Source organism: Giraffa tippelskirchi, chromosome 4, assembly GCF_054371585.1.
Source record: "Giraffa tippelskirchi isolate mGirTip1 chromosome 4, T2T-mGirTip1v1.2.pri, whole genome shotgun sequence".
Taxonomy (NCBI): Eukaryota; Metazoa; Chordata; class Mammalia; order Artiodactyla; family Giraffidae; genus Giraffa; species Giraffa tippelskirchi.
Genome location: NC_137278.1, coordinates 38,591,894 through 38,606,981, shown reverse-complemented (window position 1 = coordinate 38,606,981; position 15,088 = coordinate 38,591,894). Strand labels below are relative to the sequence as shown.

The following is a 15,088-nucleotide window of genomic DNA, read 5'->3' as shown; positions in this document are numbered from 1 at the left end:
TTGATTCCTGGGTCAGGAAGATCCTCCAGAGAAGGGATAGGCTACCCACTCCAGTATTCTGGCCTGGAGAATTCCACGGACTGTATAGTCCATGAGGTAGCAAAGAATCAGGCATGACTGAGTGACTTTCACTTTGATTGATCACTTTGACTGATAGATTTCTCCTTTGTAAAATTACATTTTTCCCTTTGTACTTAATAAGCACCTTGTAGGAAGATATTTTTTGGTCTATGTAAATATCCAAGTTACTCCTCAAACTTTCATCCACTCATTTTAACATCAATTGATGATTCTTGTCTGAGTCAATTATATCATGATGGCTGCTGAGTTAGCCAGCCTCCAAGATGATTTCCACTTCCTGATATTCCCCTTGCCTTGTGTGACTTGTATAATCCCCTTGCCTTGCGTGATTTGCCTTTAACCAACCAAGTATGACAATATTAAGGGGATATCACTATTGTGATTAGGTTACAAAAGACTATGACTTCCACCTTGCCAACAAGTCTCTTTCTATAATCTCATCTTGCGCACTTTAATGAAGCTCACATAGCAAGGTGACCTCTAGTCAACAGCCCACAAAGAACTAAATGTTGTCAACAACACTGTGGAAGTGTGGGTGTCAGATTCTTCCCCAATCAAGCATTCAGATGAGACTACAACCCACAGACTAACACCTTCATGTCAGCCTTTAGTTTTCATGAAGTGGAAAACACAGCTAAACCCAGAGAAACTGTGAAATAATGTGTGCTATTTTAGGCTACTACCCTGCGGAGTAATTTGTTCTGAAGTAATAGGTAACTGACACAATTGCCATATGGTATATTTCTCATTTCATCAATCCTTCAATATTTGGCTTCCTCCTGTAGGAAAGATTTCTTTTTCCTCCATATCCACATGTACTTATGTATTTCAGCATGGACTTAACGGGTTTATTTCAATGGGTTATAATCTTGTGTCATCATATCTAACTCGATGTTTAAATTGTCCTACATGTGACCAGTGGGAACCTTCCCCTTTAGGCTAGTTCCTGTGTTCTTTTAATATATTCCCATCATTTTATGAGCCTTCCTTACCTTCGGGCACAAGACGCTGCCAGCATACACTGCACTTTGCCTGTCCCAGTCCTGAAATCAGCTATTTCTCCAAGAAGCCCAAGATCCTTTTAGTGGAGAATGGTTAATAGTAACACTTCATGAAGAAAAGTTCTTAATTTTAAAGCAGCCTAGCTTATTCATCTCATTTTACACTATGACTAATTCATAACACACCTGATTACTTTTTCACTGAGCTGTCTGAATCTAAGTGTAACTTTGCTATATGAATTTATAACTGTTTATACTGCTTTATTAATATTCTGAAGTATTTTTCTGCATGTAAAGAGCCTCCTATTTATACCCTTTAACAGAGCCATGAGTGAGGAGAGAGAAAAATACCAATACGCAAGGCATGATCAAAGTATAAACACTGCAGGTTCTCAAGTCCCCTAAACACACAATCTGAAACTGCAGGGGGACTATGGACATGAAGGTAGATATATCCACCAAGTACAGAACCTGCTCTAAGAGGAAAGATTATAAAGATATGATCTTGGACATTATCAGCATACAGATAGTAACCTTCACCACTCAAAGGGGAGTTCATTAAAAAAGGAAAACAAAATAAAAAATAGCAAAATACTAACACTTAAAAAATTAGACGAGAAATTCACTAAGAACCAAAATTATTTAAAACAGGGAAAAGAGTCAGTAGAATATGGTCCTATTCAAATAGTTTAATATTCCATCATGGCTTTATCATAATCTATATTATTCCATGATGTTTTCTTAAGACCATAATAGAACATATATAGTGTTTTCACTCTATCATGGATCATATTCTAATACGGTTCTAAAAATTGTACAAGAAAAAATTTTAAGTAAGAGGGAGTTAAGAATCACAAAGGGGGGACTCCCCTGGTGGTCCAGTGGTTAAGACTTTGCCTTCCAATGCAGGGAGTGCCTGGTTCGATCCCTGGCCGAGGAGCTAAGATCCCACATGCCTTGCGGCCAAAAAACCAAAAGCATAAAACAGAAACAATATCGTAACAAATTCAATAAAATTAAAAAAAAAAAAAAAAGAATCACAAAGGGGACAAATAACAATTATTTCCATGGCAGGGGTAAGTTCAGATTTCAAAACTCATATTATTAAAAATATGATATAACTTTAATTTGATCAATAATAAGTCTTAAGTTATGCAAACTGCTACAAAAAGAGTTAATTACTAACACTACCCCTAAAAAACTATCTCTAAAAGTATCTTAATGGGTGGCATTTTCATCTGGTTTTATTCTAACAATAAAATTAAGACTTTTCTTCAAATTAAGATAAGATACATAGAACTTCTAAATCCTTCAGATACTTTAAATGTACTCACCTAAATTTCAGTAATTACTTTAGTTCAAACTAAACATGCAATAGGGATTGACATGTACACACTGCTATATTTAAAATAAAATGTCTTTCCATGGGGGAAAAAAAAGACTATGCAGTACAATAAATGTTGTTCCTTTGTCAAGTTCTAATGGACTGCTTTTAAGGCAGAAACTGATGGATCTAGAACATAACCTTTAAAAGTTAGCTTTGTGAATATAAACGGGGATGGAAAAAGAAAAGTTAACTTTATGGAATACAAAAAAATAAGAAGAAATACTATGTGCTGTGTACTCTGTTAGCAACTTCATGTACTTTATCTCACTTATCTTCCAAACTTCTGGGTAAATGAAGCGTCAAGGTTAAACAGTTTGCACAAGGTCACACAGCTGGTGGTAGTGAAGATCAAATTTGAACCCAACCTAATATAATTTCTATAGTATTCTTACCAATATATCATAAAGCCACACCCTTTCTGCATTATACAAGAGAAATAAGTCAGTGAAACTATTTTCATCACATCTTAGAACACTTTAAGTTCAAAGAGGCTTGTTGCTAACAACTCATACTAGCAAAGCAATGTAAAATATGTTGCTCATGTATCTAACACAACGGTAACAATTGCAGAAACATGACAGAGAGGGTGTGAGATAGGTGGAGAGAGCTGAGAAGAGGAGTAAAGGAATGCAAAGTATAAAATAAATGGAAATGGTCCAACAAATTCTTGTAGGGAACAGTACTAATTTGGTACTATATTTTACTTTAAAAACACACACAATCCCAAGACAAAACAGAACGCGCTAAAGTCACAGCATGTTCAATAATTGTAATTGAGAAAATAATCTCTAAACAGAGGAAACAAAGTCCCAGTAGTGGAAGAGTTATGGACTATGATAAGAGACCACAGGATATAGTGGCTACAAGATACCGTTTTAGTAAAGAGGAACTATGGTGATTATGGAGAAGGCCAAGGAATGCTAAAGCAAGGGTGAATATGAAGAAAACACAACAGTGGAACCTAGAGGGGCAACAGGGCACAGGTACTTAAATTCTGAATGAAAACTGCTTTATCCAGAAAAATGTTAGATGATAACAATGAAAAGAAATAAAGGAAGGTTCAGTCAGATAGAAGGAAATGATTTTGCAGGAGAAATCAGAAGCAATAACCTGTTAGGTAGCCAAATCAGGTCTACCACCTCAGGTATTTTTTTTAATTGAGATATAATTTACATACAACGTTGTATTAGTTTCAGACGTATAACACAATGATTCAATATTTGTATATACTGCAAAATAATTACCACAGCAAGTCAACATTCAACACCTTACATAGTTAACAATTCTTTTTCTTATAATGGGAACTTACTTATTTTTAATTGAAGGATAATTATTTTACAATATTGTGTTGGTTTCTGCCATACATCCACATGGATCAGCCATAGGTATACATATGTCCCCTACCTCTTCAACCTCCCTCCCACCTCCCACCCCACCCTACCCCTTTAGGTTTTCATAGAGCACTGGTTTGAGCTAAGTCATGTAGCAAATTCCCACTGGCTATCTGTTTTACATATGGTAGTGCGCATGTTTCCATGCTACTATCTGCATTCATCCCACTCCTTCCTCACCTCTCCATGTCCAAGTCTGTTTTCTACGTTTGTATCTCTACTGCTGCCCTGCAAATAGGTTCATTAGTACCATCTTTCTAGATTCCATATATATATGTTAATATATATTTTGCTCTTTCTGACTTACTTCACTCTGTATAATAGGCTCTAGGTTCCTCTACCTCATTAAAACTGACTCGTGTGTTCCTTTTTATGACTGAGTAATATTCCATTGTACATATGTACCACAGCTTCTTTGTCCATTCATCTTTCAAAGGATATCTAAGTTGCTTCCATGTCCTAGCTACTGTAAATAGTGCTGCAATGAAAACTGGGGTATATGTGTCTTTTTCAATTATGGTTTCTTCAGGGTATAGGGCTTCCTTGGTAGCTCAGATGGTAAAGCGTCTGCCTGCAATGTGGGAGACCCGGGTTTGATCCCTGGGTTGGGAAGATACCCTGGGGAAGGAAATGGCAACCCACTCCTGTACTCTTGCCTGGAAAATCCCACGGACGGAGGATCCTGGTAGGCTACAGCCCATGGGGTCGCAAAGAGTCGGACATGACTGAGCGACTTCACTTTCACTTTTCTTTCTTTCAGGGTATATGCCTAGTAGTGGGATTGCTGGATCATATGAGATTTACTCCAAGTGTTTTAAGGAATCTCTCTCCATACTGTCTTCCGTAACTACTGTTATCAATTTACATTTCCACCAACAGTGCACAAGGGTTCTCTTTTCTCCACACACCCTCCTCAGTATCTACTGCTTGTGGATTTTTTGATGTGTGAGGGGATATCTCATTGTAGTTGTGATTTGCATTTCTCTAGTAATGAGTGATGCTGAGCATCTTTCCATGTGTGTATTAGTCATCTGTATCTTTGGAGAAATGTTTGTATAGGTCTTCTGCCCACTTTCTGATTGGGTTGTTTGTTTTTCTGGTATTGAGTTGCATGAGCTGCTTGTGAATTTTGGATATTAATCCTTTGACAGTCATTTTATTTGCTATTATTTTTTCCCATTCTGAGCATTGTCTTTTCACCTTGTTTAGAGTTTCCTTTGCTGTGCAAAAGCTTTTAATTAGGTCCCACTTGTTTATTTTGGTTGTTATTTCCATTACTCTAGGAGGTGGGTCAAAGAGGATCTTGCTGTGATCCTCATGTGATCCACATGTCATACAGTGTTATGCCTATGGTTTTCCTCCAAGAGTTTTATAGTTTCTGATCTTAAATTTAGGTCTTTAATCCATTTTATCTCTGTGTATGGTGTTAAGGAGTGTTCTGATTTCATTCTTTTACATGTAGCTGTCCAGTTTTCCCACTACCATTTACTGAGGAGACTATCTTTTCCCCATTGTATATTCTTGCCACTTTTGTCAAAGAGAAGGTGCCCATGGGTTTATGGGTTTATCTCTGGGCTTTCTATCTTGTTCCACTGGTCTATATTTCTGTTTTTGTCCCACTACCATACTGTTTTGATGATGTTTTAGTATAGTCTGAAGTCAGGAAAACTGATTCCTCCAGTTCCATTCTTCTTTCTCAAGACTGCTTTGACTATTCAGGGTCTTTTGAGTTTCCATAAGAATTGTGAAATTTTTTGTTCTAGGTCTGTGAAAAATGCCATAATGGGAATTTTTAAGAGCTACTCTTCTAACAACTTTCAAATATACAACACAGTATTACCTATAGTCGCCATGCTGTACATTTCCATGACTATTTTATTTTATAACTGGAAGTTTATACCTTTTGACACCTTTACCCATTTCCCCCACCTACTAACCCTTGCCTCTGGCAAACACTACCTGTTAATCTGTCATGTGTAACCTTGGTTTTGTGGTTTTGTTTCTGTTTCCAGGATTCTACATGTAAGTGAGATCATAGGGTATTTGTTTTGCTCTAACTTATTTCAATTAGCAAAATGCCCTCAAGGTCTGCCCATACTGCTGCAAATGGCAAGACAGTCTTCTTTTTTATGGCTACTTTACATTGTATATGCAAATATATATACCACAATTTCTCTAACCATCCATCCATCCATGCACACTTAGGCTGCTGCATGTCCTAACTACTGTAGATGCTGCAATGGATGGGGATGCGTTCTCTTTCTGAGAAAGCTTTTTTTCTTTCCATTTCTTTTGAATAAATAACCCAAAGTGGGATTGCTGGATCATATAGTTAATTCTATTTTTAATTTTTTAAGGAACCACCATACTTTTTTCCAAAGTGGCTATACCTATTTACATTCCTCCAAACAGTGCACAAGGATTTCTTTTTCTCTGTATCTCTGTCAACATTTGTTGTCTCGTTTATATATATGTATGTATTAGTCATTCTAACAGGTGTGAGAACCATATCTTGTTGTGGCTTTGATGTGTGTTTCCCTGATATTAGTGATGTTGAACATCTTTCCATGTACCTACTGGCCATCTGTCGGAGAAGGCAATGGCACCCCACTCCAGTACTCTTGCCTGGAAAATCCCATGGATGGAGGAGCCTCGTAGGCTACAGTCCACGGGGTCGCTAAGAGTTGGACATGACTGAGCGACTTCACTTTCACTTTTCCCTTTCATGCACTGGAGAAGGAAATGGCAACCCACTCCAGTATTCTTGCCTGGAGAATCCTAGGGACGGTGGAGCGTGGTGAGCTGCCGTCCATGGGTTCGCACAGAGTCAGACACGGCTGAAGCGACTTAGCAACTTAGCAGCAGCAACTGGCCATCTGTATGTCTTCTTTGGAGAAATGTTTGTTTAGATTCTCTGCCCATTTTTCAGTCAGACTGTTTTTATTCAATTGAGCTATATGAGTTCTTTATATATTTTGGATATTAACTCATCAAGATACATAATTTGGAAATATCTTCTTCTGTTTGGTACATCTCTTTTTCATTTTGCTGATGGTTTCCTTTGCTATGCAGAAGCTTTTTAGCAGTCCCAACTTCTTTATTTTTGTTGCCTTTGCTTCCAGTGTCATATCCAAAAATATCATAGCCAAGATGCGTGTCAAGGAGCTCATCGCCTATGTTTTCTTCTAGAAATGTTATGGTTGCAGGCCTTATGTTCAAGTCTTTAAACAACTGAGTTAATTTTTCTGTTATGGCATGTAAGGCAGTGGTCCAGTTTTCCCATCACCGTTGAAGAGTCCGTCCTTTCCCCAGTTTTATATTCTTGGCTTTTCTATCATAAATTAACTGACCAAAGATGAACAGGTTTATTTCTGGGCTCTCTATTATGTTCCACTGATCTGTGTTTGGTTTTATGCCATCATTGCACTGCACTATAGCTTTGTGAGGGTTTGTTTGGCTGGTTGGATATTTGGGGTTTTTTTGGTCACACCTTGTGGCATGTGGAATCTCAGTTCCCTGACCAGGAACTGAACCTGTGCCCTCTGCGCTGGGAGCACAAAGTCTTAACCACTGGGCAACAGAGGAAATACCAAGGATTTCTTTTTAACAATAGCTTTATTGAGATAAAATTAACAAACCACATAATTCTACTAAAGCATACAATTCAGTGGTTTTTAGCACACTGACAGAGCTGTGTAGACATTACCACAATTAACTTGGAGCATTTTCATCACCCTAAAAAGAAAGTCTATATCCACTGGCAGTCACTCCCATCTCCCAGCTTCACCCCAGCCATAGACAACCACTAAGTATTAACTTTCTGTTTCTACATACTTGCCTATTCTGTATCCAGGATATATATCAGTAGAATCATAGAATAAGTATTCCTTTGTAATGTTTTTTTACTTAGCAGATATTTTCTAGATTCATCCATGGTTAAGCAAAAAATTTCTTTTTACTGCCAAATAATGCTTTACTGTATGGTATATAACTCACTTTATTTATTTATCCATTCTTCAGTTAATGGACATGCAGACTATTCCCATTTTGGGGGTTATTATAAATAAGGCTGTTATGAACTTTAGTAAATGTTTTTCATTTTATGTCCTATAAGTATATACTTAGGAATGGAATTATCAAGTCTTACAGTAGCTCTCCAGAGAAAGGAATGGCTACCCACTCCAGTATTCTTGCTTGGAGACTTCCACGCACAGAACAGTCTGGTGAGCTACAGTCCATGGAGTCGCGAAGAGTCAGACACAACTGAGCTACTCACGCTGACACTCACGCGCGCGCGCGTGTGCACACACACACGTAACCCTATGTCAAACACTTTGAGGAACTATTTTCTAGGGCAGGTACAACATTTACATCCCCACCAGCAATGTTATAAGGGTTCCGATTCCTCCACATCCTCAACACATACCTGGTCTTTTTTATTATAGCCATGCTAGTTGGGTGTTAAGTGGTACCTCACTGTGGTTTTGATTTCCACTGCCATAATGACTAATGATGTCGCACATCTTTTCATGTGCTTACGGGTCATCTGTTTATATTCTCTGGAGAAATGTCTATTCAGATCCTTGCCCATTTTTTAGTTGGGCTGTCTTTTTATTGTTTAGTTTTAAGAATTTGTTATAAATTCTGGGTAGAAATAGGAGATCTATGGTTTTGGTTATGGAAAACTAGATACAGAAAATATTTGTGTTAAGAGGCTGACAATACTGGGTGACAGTTATATATCGGGGCGGGAAAAGGTACAGTATACTATCAGAAGTCAGGTATAATTCTCTCTGCCAAAATTCCCATCAAAAATCTGTGACTTCTGCTAGAGTACCAAATAAAATATTGATAAGGTTGTTTTTAAGACTTATAAGGCCTATCCTCTGGTCATGTAAAGTAAGCTAGCCAGCTAATAAGACCTTAGCTGCCTGAGTAAGGAATCTGGTCTTTTTCTGGTATGTAAGAAACATGAAAAACACAAGGAGACCTAAGAACCCTGCTGTGAGACTTGCAAGAAAGTTTTTCCTCCCTAATAGACACTTGAAGTGTTACCTGCTCTTCTTTAGTCAGATAGCAGTATCTAAAATTATGACAGCCCTCTCCTGACATGCAGAGCTTTAAAGTACACTGGACCTATGTCTCTGGTGAAACTGATGAAAACTGCTGAACTACCCTGTAACTCTGGCTCTGAGCTTCTTATTCTGTGAAATAAAACATTCCTTATTAGTTGGGAGGGTCTTGTTACTTGTATTTCAAAACATTTTGATTCATTTTCTGCTTTGTCAATAAGCAAATTACTGGACAGAGCTATTACAAAAATAAGGATGAAGTAATTATGAAATCTAGACCTGCCTAGAACACTACATACTAGTTTTCAGTAGTTTGATTTTTAAAAATGTGAACAGTACTTTGCACTGTATCAAGCATCCTAGGTAACTACCTTACCCAATACCCACCAGAACTCTAAATCAAGCAGTCTTAAGGCTATTTTACAGATATATATTTCTCCAGTATAGGTCTTCCAATTCTATAGCCCACATACCACATCATAGTATGTCTCACAGTATCAAATAAGATGCATTAAAAACAAAATAACTGATAAACCATAATTGAAAAAGTAAAGAATGTCTGTGAGTATAACTGAGTCCCTGTGCTATACAGCACAGACTGGCACAACACTGTAAATCAACTATACTCACCAAAAAAAAAAAAAAAAAAGCAATACGGTCAACAACAAAATGATTACAGTATTCTTTCAGCACTTAAATTACTTGACATTATACAAGTCTACTAGATGAGTAATATGACTAAAATGAATTTTTTAAAATGTCCAAAGAGCTGCTCTATGTTAAGTTTAAACTGAGCAAGCAGAGTGACCAGAGAAGCCCAGCACCTTCTAATGGCCCTACTGAAGCACTTACACTGCATTAAAATTTTTCCCTCTACATGCCTGGCTCAATTTATGCTGTGAAGTCTTTGGGGCTATATATGTTTTTCCTGCCATCTCTGCACGTAACACTATACTTGATATTTCAACATATGTTGTAGGTGAAGATAGATGTTTGCTAAATTAAGAAATCAAAGATCTAGAGTCACAGTTCCTCTTTACCAGTTGTTCTAGAATACATCTAGAAAATGTTAAGGTAAGTCAGTTTAAGTAAACAAAACTAAACATTATTTATGAATTTTGAATGTTATTTGTGAAAAAATTTTCTTACTGTTTAACAAATGACATGTAACTGACACTTTACTCAGATATGTAAAAAGAACCTTAAAGAATAAAAGAATCTGGTAACTTTTAGAATCAACAGCAGTTTCCATTTTGGTAGCTTTCCAATTGTGCCTAACCCTTTGTGCTTACTAACTGTTTATTCACAGGACTTTCGAAGACCCCCCTTGGCCCTAGAAGATAGATATAACTCATTCAGCTGCACCTCTGCTGGCTTCCCAAGTGCCTACCTGCCCACCCAGCATTAGCATTTATATTCCATGAGCATACCACAAAGGCAACTGGCTAAACAAAGATGAATAAAAATGCATCCCCTACCCTAGAGATTTCACAGCACTTAAGAGGGAAGGCAATGAAACACAAAAAAATATGGGATGTACTATAATGAAAGTTACTTACAAACGGCCATTAATTACCTTGAGGGGTTGGGAATAGGATCCTGAAGTTTGCCAGACAGAGAAAGCAAATAGAAGGACATTGCAGATGGAATAAATGTATATACAAAGGCACCAATAAGTGAAAAATGAGGCATTTAAGAACCAAGAAGTTTGACTTGGTTATAGCATAAGCCTGGCTAGAAATAAGGATCGGAACATAAGTGCCATGCAAAAGAGTTTAAGTGTTGAATTCTGGAAGATGTGGCATCGACTTTTAAATAAGGTAGTAACACTAGATTTCTTTTTCAGAAGACAAACTCTAGTGGTAGTTTGGAAGACAGAATGAGGATCCTAGAAATAGGTTACAGAAATAGTCCAGGTAAGAAATAAGTGGAATTGCAATGATGCCAGAAGCATAGGGATAAAGTTGATTCAGGAGATATTCTGGGATCTAAATGACAGGATACATTTACTATAACATGATACTTATGTTCCTGAAAAATCTTCATGGTCTAAAAACTACACCTTAAAACAAAGATACAATCAATCACAATTTAAAAATAACATGGCTTAAGGAAAACAGCTGGAAGCAAGACACTCAAAATCCGGGCAACTCTAACCAGACTACTAACAAAACCAAGAAGAATCCTAATAAGCAAATTAACATAGTTAAAGATGTGCTAAATAACTAACAAGCATGGCAGTTTCTAGAAGTACAGCTCAAAGTATAGGAGTGCTTCCAGAACCTGCCAGACACCAAAATCTGCAGATGCTCAAGATCCATAGTTCAGCTCTCTTCATATGCAATTCACACCTACAGATTCAACCAACCCCCCGCTCTTGCAGCACTGTATTTATTGAAAAAAACTTGCGTGTAAATAGACATACCACGTTCAAATCCATGTTGTTCAAGGGTCAACTGTAACAGAAAAAAGTGTAAAAGGTATCTGAAGCTAAGTTACAGAAACAAAGAAAAAACAATGCACAAAAACCTGGGAGATGGAGAAGGAAAGGGCAACCCCACTCCAGTATTCCCGCCTGGAAAAGTCCATGGACAGAGGAGTCTGGCAGGCTGCAGTCCATGGGGTTACATGACTGAGCAACATGTGCATGAGGGTGGAGGGAGATAGGTTGATAGCAATAAACTGGTAGAACTAAAAAAAAAAAAAAAAAAAACCTGAGGGAAATGTGCAATAAAATCTTCCGACACAGATAAACTGCAAATATCAATCGAGAGAAAGAATACAGAATACGGACAGAGTATACAGAACTCTTTGCTTAGTAGAATGCTGCTTTCAGTTATGTTATTGTATTTTAGATTCAGCTGCCATTATTGATGGCAGGAAGCATTAATATGCTGGGAAACAGTCCATTTTCCTCTTTATGGATAGTATGTGAGCCAGTCTGGAATGCCTTAGAAGTCCATTGAGTGAGTGACTGAGTTTCCCATCCCCAAACCACATCAGGTGATGTTCCTGTGTCACACTCTCTTAGTACAGACTGTAACGGACGACTGCTTAAGACTTAGGTAGCAGTGAAAATGAAGGTTGCTCAGTCGTGTCCAACTCTTTGGGACCCCATGGACTGTACAGCCTGCCAGGCTCCTCTGTACATAGAATTCTCCAGGCCAGAATACTGGAGTGGGTGGGGATCTTCTCAACCCAGGGATCAAACCCAGGTCTCCTGTATCACAGATGGATTCTTTACCATCTGAGCCACCAGGGAAGCCCAAGAACATGGGAATGGGTAGCCTATCCCTTTTCCAGGGGATCTTCCTGACCCAGGAATTGAACCAGGGTCTCCTGCATTGCAAGCAGATTCTTTACCAGCTGAAAAAAAGGTATACTGGGTTTCCAGAAAAGAGCAAATGGACAGATACTGTTTCCATTAAGAAAAATTGAGGAATAATGAAGCATGACTATGAAGATAATATAATGAATGTGGTTTCAGTTACGTTGAATTTGAGGTGTTTTACAGACATCCTCATTTAGTATATATCCAGTAAGCAATTAAGAGAAGAGGAGAATAATCTGGGCTAAAAATACGAATCATCAATACACAGAAGATGGTGATACTCTGAGAATAAATAAAGAATTCATGAACTCACTCAATTTACTCACTCGACAAGTATTTACTGAATTCCTATAACATGTAGGAGCCTAGGCTGGTAGTGATTTCCAGACTCTCCAGGGTCACCTCTCTCTCAGGTGCAGTTATTCCCACTTTACACACATACTAAAGAAGGTCTACAGAGTTTAGGACATTTGTTCAAGGTCACTTAGCTAGAATGTGGCCACCTGATGAAATATTTTGGCCACCTGATATGACGATCCAACTCGCTGGAAAAGACCCTGATGCTGGGAAAGACTGAAGGCAGGAGAAGAGGGCAACAGAGGACAAGGTGGTTGGATGGCATCACCGACTCAACAGACATCAGCTTGAGTAAGCTCCAGGAGATGGCGAAGGACACAGAAGCCTGGCACGCTGCAGTCCACGAGGTCGCAAAGAGTCAGACACAACTGAGCAACTTAACAACTTAGCTAGAAAATGGCAGAACCAGAGTCTAAAGTCAGATCTTTTCAACCCCCAATCTCAGGTTGATAATTAGAAGATTACTGCCAACATAGTAATTTTCAGTGACATGCAGATGCATAATCATTCTAGACCAGCACTATCTAACAGGCATTTATGCAATGATGAAAATCTTCTACACCTGCACCAATACTGTAACCACAAGCTACAAGCAGCCACTGGGCACTTATAGATATTATGACCAAAGAACTGAATTTAAAATTTTATTTCATTAAAATTTTTTTAAATAGCCACATGTAGATAGCAGCTACTGAACAGGACATCACAGATCTAGACTGCAGTAGACTGAAAAAACAAGAAAATGAGCAAATACAGATCAATCAAAAGTACGATGGTCAGGAGTGACAGCTAGATACTGAAGGCAGACCCGAAGTGTACCTGTACATTCATAAATTCACTATTTGAGAAAGATTATTATGAGCTAGTTTATACTTCATGAAATTCTATTTGTTAGGAAAACAGATGCAACATAAGCACACACTAAATTACAGGTTTCCCTTACTACCTATTAGCACTGGTTTACCTGACATTCTAGTTTTTATTAAAAATTGTGTTACAAGCAAATAACACTACAGGCTGCAGCTTACAGCCTACCCATAACAGGAGGATGGATGTGGCACTGCACTCAGGAGGACATGAACGAAAACTCACCCCGAAAACTACAGACAGATTAAGGAAAAGGTCGTAAAAGTGCTAACAGACAGCTCTAATAATGCCAATGGTAAAGGCTGGACTCTTTTTGTAGGTAGTTGTGCTTCACACTCTAGTCCCTAGGTTTAAAACTGCATACCTAATTCTAATATACAAGTAAAAATGAATTCTCTGTAATTGTTCACAAAAGTCAAGAGACCTGGCTAGAGCACAGATGAGCTTAATAATGCTCCTGGAACACAAGTCAAAGTGCTATCTTCTTTCCAGAAATGCTTCTAGGATAGCAGTGGGGCTACCACATGACCCTGCTGTCGATACTGGTAAGAAAGAGCTTTAACTAACAAAACAGAACTCTGAGAAAGTAACCTGTAAGAACCCATGACTTGTTGAGGTGCCTGTGCTAAATTTTAAAGGATTTCCTATAGAAATCGTCTAAAGTTTTAAACATTTTTTATAGCACACGACTATAAAAACCAAAGACAAATCCAGAAACATTAATTAGTCACACTTCATTTCAAATTTTTATTCCTGCACCAGATCTATACATTAGTTATGTGCTATGTGTTTAGTCGCTGGGTCATGCCCAACTCTTGGCCATCCCATGGACTGCAGACCACCAGGCTCCTCAGTCCATGTGGATTCTTCAAGCAAGAATAATGGAGTGGGTTACCATGCCCTCCTCCAGGGGATCTTCCCAACCAAGGGATCGAACGCAGGTCCCCCACACCACAGGTGGATTCTTTACCGTCTGAGTCACCAGGGAAGTACATACATTAGCTATAATTACTGTCAACCCGAGACCACAAAGGAGGTGTGGGACTCTAAGGAGAAAACTCAGAAAGGGAGAGGGTGAAGACGGACTGCTGAATAAACAGTTTATTTGGAAGGGTAAGAGAAAGAAATTTAATTTGGCAAGCCTGAAATAAAATGAAAGCTTTCTCCACTACACTTTGAAGATCATTTTCTCTTTTTAATTTAGAAAATGGCTATCAATGTTGTTGACACTTAATAAGATGCTAGGTGGGAAAAATAAGTACAAAAAATGTTCTAGTGAAACATTATTTTCCCTAAGAGTAATTTTTATAAGAATACTGTCATAGTTCATGCTGAAGTACCAAACTCAACCATTATGAAATTGCTACCTAACTTAAAGTATGCTGAATTGTTTTTGACTCAATGCTTACATCTGAAATATCACTAAAAACCTTGGAATAAAACTGATTGTAATGAGTAAACTAGAGCATGGCATCATTAAAAATCTCTTTAAGTCTTAATAAGAGATAAATTACAAAAAAAATTAATAAATCCACACACTGGCATAGCTTTAAAAAAGGGACACACACACAAACTCCTTGTAAGAATATACAAGAAACTTA

General features: G+C 37.9%; 1 protein-coding gene across 2 annotated transcripts in view; it reads right to left on the bottom strand.

Moving 5' to 3' along the window:
• Nucleotides 1–15,088, bottom strand: part of PPP3R1 (protein phosphatase 3 regulatory subunit B, alpha) — a 60,921-nt gene that overhangs the window by 33,333 nt on the left and 12,500 nt on the right. The window lies entirely within an intron of this gene.